This window comes from Elephantulus edwardii, unplaced genomic scaffold, assembly GCF_000299155.1.
Source record: "Elephantulus edwardii isolate Elephantulus edwardi_28Jun2011 unplaced genomic scaffold, EleEdw1.0 scaffold00508, whole genome shotgun sequence".
Classification (NCBI taxonomy): domain Eukaryota; kingdom Metazoa; phylum Chordata; class Mammalia; order Macroscelidea; family Macroscelididae; genus Elephantulus; species Elephantulus edwardii.
This window is the reverse complement of record NW_006400258.1, coordinates 218,733-225,576: the sequence shown is the minus strand read 5'-3', so window position 1 is coordinate 225,576 and position 6,844 is coordinate 218,733. Positions and strand designations below refer to the sequence as shown.

General features: G+C 42.4%; 1 pseudogene; it reads left to right on the top strand.

Moving 5' to 3' along the window:
- The first annotated feature begins 1,399 nt into the window (after positions 1 to 1,399).
- LOC102867033 lies at positions 1,400 to 2,902 on the top strand (annotated as a pseudogene).
- The last annotated feature ends 3,942 nt before the right edge of the window (positions 2,903 to 6,844 follow it).

The following is a 6,844-nucleotide window of genomic DNA, read 5'->3' as shown; positions in this document are numbered from 1 at the left end:
CCTTTAACAAAACCCAACACCCCTTCCTGATCAAAACATTCAACAAAATAGGAATAGAGAAGAATTTTCTCAACCTGGTGAAAAGTGTATACACAAAACCAAAAGCCAACATCATTCTTGAGGGAGAGAAACTGAAGACGTTATTGTGAGTAGAGACCAGACAAGGATGTCCACTATCGTCACCTTTATTCAACACTGCAGTAGTTCTTGCTAGGTCAATAAGGCAAGAGAAGGAAATAGGAAGCATGCAAATTAGCAAAGAGGTGGTGAAACTGTTGCTTTATGCAGATAGTGTGTACAGAAAACCCAAGGACTCAACAAAACAATCCTGGTAAACCTAGTAGACCAATGGCGTAGGTTGGCAAGACGTAAGATCAACATAAAAGAATCAGTTGGATTTCTATACAGCAACAAAGAAAACACAGAAAGGAAACTAAAGAAGCAATATAATTTACAATAGCCAAGATGAAATATTTGGGAATAAATTTAATTAGAGATACAGAAGACCTTTATAAGGAAAACTACAAAATACTACTATAAGAAACAATAAAAGACCTAATTAAATGGAAAAATATTCCCTGTTGATGGAGAGGAAGACTGAACATTGTGAAAATGACAGTCCTCCCCAAAACAACCTATACGTTCAATGCAATTGCAATACAGATACCAAATTCATTCTTCAAGGAGATTGTTGTTGTTAGGTGCTGCTGAGCTGAGTACAACTTAAGGCAATTTCCAGTTTCTTTTGGAAAGGAAAGAGACCCGGAATAAGTAACGCTCTTCTGAAAAACAAAAAGGAAGCAGAAGATATCTCATTCCCTGATAGCTAAATCTACTACACAGCTGTAGTAATCAAAATAGCGTGGCATTGGTACAACAACAGTCACATAGATCAATAGAATAGAATCAACAATTAAGAAATCTATCCATGGTCAACTGACATTTGACAGGGAAACAAAACATTAAATGAGAGACAACAGCCTCTTTAACAAATGTTCTTGTGTACTGTTGAGTCAGAACTGACTCATAACTGACCTTCCAGGTGGTTTTCAGAGGCAGTTAATAAAATGGCAGGAGATTGCCCATCCTTTCCCTGCAGAGCAGCTGATGACCTCAAACTGTGTGCCTTTGGGATTACAGCTCAGTTTCTTGTCACTGGGCTACCAGAAATCCTTTAACAAATTAGTGCTGGCAAAACTGGACATCTAACTGAATGGCCAGATGTGCTGGAGCAATGGGGCTGAGGTGGCAGCTGGACCAGGTTGTGGCAGGGACAGTGGGCTCTGGGTAACATCGTGATTGGAGCCCTGAGGCACTGTGGAGATGAGAGTAGGGGCAGCTGAAAGAAGAAATTATGTAAAGCCCTCACGTTGGAGACGTTGAAGGAGAATCAGAGAACATGGCCTGGCTGGAGCATTTTCAGAGGGGCATGCTGGTCTTGCAGCTCAGCTATCATCACCTGGCTGTGTTCCTGTTCACCTTCTTCAGTTACTCATTTGCTCCATGCTTTGAGGAAAACGTTTAGTAATGTCAAACTCAGTATCTCAAAACAGTGGATGCCCACTACCTTCAAGAAGTCCACCAAGCTGTCTGTAGGAATCTGGGGGTGCCAACCACCTGTTGTTCAGTGGTGAGGAGGCCAGTGTCCCGGAGACACTGGGCATAATTTTTTTCTTGTCTTACACTATGGGCCTTTTCATCAGTGACATCATCAGGGACCACCTCAATCTGCAATAGGTCCTGTCTTTTGGCATGTGTTCATCAGCATTATTGATCTTTGTCTTTGGCACTGTCACAGAATGGATGTATTTCTACAAATGGTTCTGTTGCTTCCTGTGGCTTGTCAACGGTCTGCTGCAGTCCACTGGCTGGCTCTATGTTGTCATGGTCATTGGTTTGGGAAAGTGGGACAAGGCGTTATTTGGTCTCTAGAGTGCCTGTGTATCTGTGGGCAACATTCTGGGAGCGTGTCTGGCCTCCTCCATTATGCCTTCCTGTTGACAGCGTCAGTGTAGTTTGCTGGTGGAGTCATCATATTTGGGCTCCTGGTGTCACCAGAGGAAATCAATCTCTTAGGTATCAAGGGAGAGGACAGTGCTGAAGAAGACTCATACCTGCCTTTAATGAACGGTGCTGAAAATGAGGATGACTAAAAGCCCAAATACTTGATCTAAGAGGGAAATACTGCAGTGGCCCAGGTCAAGGCCAGAGGCTTTGCTTAGGTGGGCTGCCTCCCTGGAATAATCCCGTATTTGTTGACTCCTGCCTGCCTGAAGCTTGTGAATTACTCCTTCTTCTGGCTGCCTTTCTATCTATGTAAGAACTTCAGGTTGAAGGAGGCAGAAGCTGACCTGCTGTTCATCTGGTATGATGGGGGAAATGATAGGAAGAATCTGCAGGGAGGAATTGACAGGGCTTTCACTTTCCTACAGGGCCTGCTGCAGGAGAGGGCCCCTGTCTTAGTGCTGAGCCTGTTGTTGGCTACCTGTGCCCTCGTGAGGTACAGCCACTCTCCTGACAAGTCCATTAATTCTTTTCTGATGATGGTCACAGGTTTTTTTATTGGCAGACAGACTAATATATAGTTATGCCATTTCTACTGGCGTTGGCCCCAGAAAGCAGTGAGGCATTGACCATGGTCATTGGCTTTGTTGACAGAACCAGGAGTATCAGATTTGCAGCTGGCCAGTATCTGGTGTCTTTGATCCAGGATAAACTTGGATGGATGTGGATTTTCTATTTTTTCATTCTCATAACAAGGTACACAATAATGTTTATCTCACTACTGGTCATGCTCGTGCAGAGAAGAAAGGCTCATGTGGTGAGTGGCCACAGGGGAAGAGGCCAGAGAGTAACACCTTGGGTGATGCCTGTGCTTTGCCACAGCTTGTCCTTTGCATGAGGGTCGCTTGATCTATACTACGCAATTACTGTTTGTGATTGTCATGCTTGTCTGAATGTACAGTGGGTCTGCTAGCCTCTTTTTTGGCTGGGTGGCCACGTCTCCCTTCAGCCTTACATGCATACTGGATATGTGCAGGCCTTCTCTGGGTTCCAGCTGGGGACAAGAGGCAGAGACACTTATGATCCATGTCTAGTCATACTACCTGAACAGAGAGTTGTGACATCTGGCTTTGGTCATGAGACTGTTGCTTTTGCTAGCCGTGGACTGAGTGTGCCTCTGCTCATCTGGTGGGAAGCGTTTCTGTATCCTGGGGGCACCATCCTGCCCATCTATTGTACTTCAAGAGGCAAAATATCTTGGAATCAGTGTTGCTGGCCCTGCTTGCCCCTACTCAGAGTTCACTCTGGCACTAGCCTTCCTTTTGAGTGTCATAGGACACATCTGAGACCACGAATATTCCAGAAGGTGACACACTGTGGCTCGGACTGGATTTGTTGTCTGGAATGAAGGCTATCTGTTGCAACATGTGTACTTGACCCGGTTTATGGGAGGCTGGTGGCACATGACACTGTTTAGGGGTGGGGTGGGGCCTGTTGGTTGCATAGCAGTACCTGGAGTTTCCACAGCAGATCTGTACCTGGAGAACAGGCAGATACCCTGTCTAGTGTATGCTCAGGTCCATTCTTTAGAAAATCATGAGGATGTGTCTTCAGAAAATCATGAGGGTGTGTCTTCAAGGCTGTTCACTGGTTTGGGTGTGTATGTAGATGAGTAGGAACCCAATTCTATGTGGGCAGGGAACTATTTTTTCAGCTTCATGCTTTATATTCTGAATGTGTATTTATGGATTTCATAAGCAAACGAATGCTCCCAAGGAAATTTTCCAGTCTGTTTATCACTTAGTACTGACAAAAAGGAAAAACAAGAAATGTAAAAAGGAAGAATAAACTGACTTTTGTAGTAAAAAATAACCCCCAAATTGAACATCTTACCTATAGAAAACTAGACATCTACCTGTAGAAAATCTCACACCATATACAAAACCCAACTTCAAGGTGGAGCAGAGATCTAAAACTCTAAACCCTGAAGATCATAAGAGACAAAATAGGAACACTAGAATAGCAGAAATATATAAGGAAGTGTCTTTCTTCTGCTCAGTAAAATGCCTGTTTGTCAGATACTATTCTAAAACTAAGCATCCAAATTAAGACAGATTAGGAAGAAGGATTGTCCATCCACTTCTGAAATATAACAGGCCTTCAAAAACCCTATGTACAGCAGAGTACACTTAGAGTAGACTAACAGATATGGCAACTGAGGCTGAGCTATCAAATTTGGAAACACAAAGGAGGAGGAAAGAAATTAATGATTGGTATGTGGAATGTGAGAAGTTTGAATGTAGGAAAACTAGACATTGTTAAGAAAGAAATGGAATGCATAAATATTGACATATTAGGTATTAGTGAAGTGGGATGGCTTAGTATAGGACATTTTGGATCAGACTATATATGATCTACGATGCTGGAGATGAAAAGGTGAGGAAAAACTAGGGTCACTTTCATAGTTAAAAAGACTGTTTTTGGATCCATCTTGAAATACAATATTGTGAGTGACAGGATAATATCCATACACATACAAGGAAGACCTGTTAGTTAATACCACTATCATTCAAATTTATGCGCCCACAACCAGAGCCAAAGAGCCAATGGATCTACCAACTGTTGCAGTCAGAAACAGATAGGACATGTAACCAAGATGCATTAATAATAATGGGTGACTGGAATGAGAAAATTGGGAACCAGGAAGAAGGATCAGTAGTTGGAAAATAGATATTTGGTGACAGAAGTGAGGCTGGGAATAGAATGATAAAATTCTGTACAATCAATGATTTATTCATAGCAAATACCTTTTATAGGAAACATGAACTCAAGCTATACACATGGATTTCACCTGATGGGATGCACAAGAATCAGATAGATTATATTTGTGGAAGGAATTGTTGGAGAAATTCAATATCAGCAGTGAAAACTAGGGCAGGTGTTGATTGTAAAACAGACCATCAACTACTCATACGCAAGCTCAAACTAAAGATAAAGAAGGTTAAATCATATCCACAGGATTCAAAATTTTACCTTGAGTCTATCCTTCCTGAATTTAAAACCAACTCAGGAACAGGTTTGAGGCTTTGAACACTGATGAGCAACGACCAGGTGAGCTGTGGGAAGATAATCAAGAATGTCATTCATGAAAAATGCAAAAAATCATTACAAAGAAGGAAGAAGAAGAAAAGAACAAAATGGACGTCAGAAGAGACTCTGAACTAGAGTCCTGAGAAGACAAAGCAAAGGGAAGAAATCAAGAAGTTAAGGAGGTGAATAGAAAAGGGCAGCTCGGGAAGACAAGACTGAAACGTGCAAGGAGCTGGAGTTGGAAAATCAAAAGGACCGAATTCACTCAGCATTTCTTAAGCTGGAGAGGAGGAAATCACATTTCTCTGGAGGCTAGGATTTTGAAGCTCCGTCTCACATAATTTGGGCACATAGTCTTCGGAGAAAGACATCATGCTTGGAAGGGTGAGGGACAGCGCAGGAGAGGAATACCAGAGATAAGATGGAATAAGTAAATAAGTAGGGCAATGGGGCTTGTTGTGTCAGAATTAGTGAGACTGGCTACATGCAGAACTATTGTACATAGGGTCGCTATGGGTTGCAGGTGACTCGACGGCACATAATAACAATAACAACAGGATAGTAGAAGTTAGTGGATGGAGGGGAGTAAGGGAAAAGATTCAATGGAGGCTTGAAAAGGTGTGTGATAATAGACATAGATCAATGCTGTGGTTGTTATGTGCCATCAAGTCTCCTGTGACTCACAGTGACCCCATGTACAGTAGCTCCGAAGCCTGCCTTGTCCTGAGCCAGTCTCACTGACTCCAATATACTTACCCCCATTGCCCTAGTTACTGTATCAATATTCTTCTTCTATCCTCCTTAGCCATTATCCAGTTCTCTGATGCATAGCAAGTAATTGAGAAGACCATAGACGGGGTCAGGTGCACCTTGAGCTCGAGACTGACATTGTTGTTTCTCAGTACTCTGGATAAGTCCTTGACAGCAGATTTACCTAATTCAATTCACCTTTTGATTTCCTGACTGCTGGTGCCAAAAGTGTTGATCAAGAAGCTAAGCAAGCTGTAACTGTTAACAACCTCAATCTCTTCTCCATCCATCATGGTGCTGCCAATTGGCCCAGTGGTGAGAATCTGTCTTCTTGATGTTGAGCATCAATCCATATTAAAATTTGACATTTTGCAACAAGTGCTTCAGGTTCTCCTCAGTTTCAGCAAACAAGGTTGTGTCATCTGCATAACGCAGGTTGTTCATGAGTCTTCCTCCAATCCTGAGGCTACGTTCCTCCTCATAAAACCCAGCCTCCTGGATGATCTGTTCTGCATATAGATTGAAAAGAATGGAGACAGGACATTTCCCTGACACACTCTCTTCCTGATTTTGAACCATGCAGTGTTTCCTTGCTCTTTTCTGAAGACTGCTTCCTGGTCCAAGTGTAGGTTTTGCATAAGCACAATCAAGTGTTCTGGGATTCCAGTTCTCCTCAAGGTTAACCACAATTTGTTGTGATCCACACAGTCAAATGCCTTTGAATAGTCAATGAAACACAGATATATATCCCTCTGGTACACTTTGCTTCTTGCCAAGATTCATCTGATATTGGTGATAACATTTCGGCTTCTTCTAAACCCAGCTTGTATTTCTGGTACTTCTCTGTCAATGTACTGTTCCAGTCATTTCTGGATAATCTTTAGAAGGAATTTGCTTGTGTGTAATATAAATGATGTTGTTGTTGTTGTTGTTGTTATGTGCCATCGAGTCGTTTCCGACTCATAGCGACCCTATGCACAACAGCTCTAAACCCTGCTCT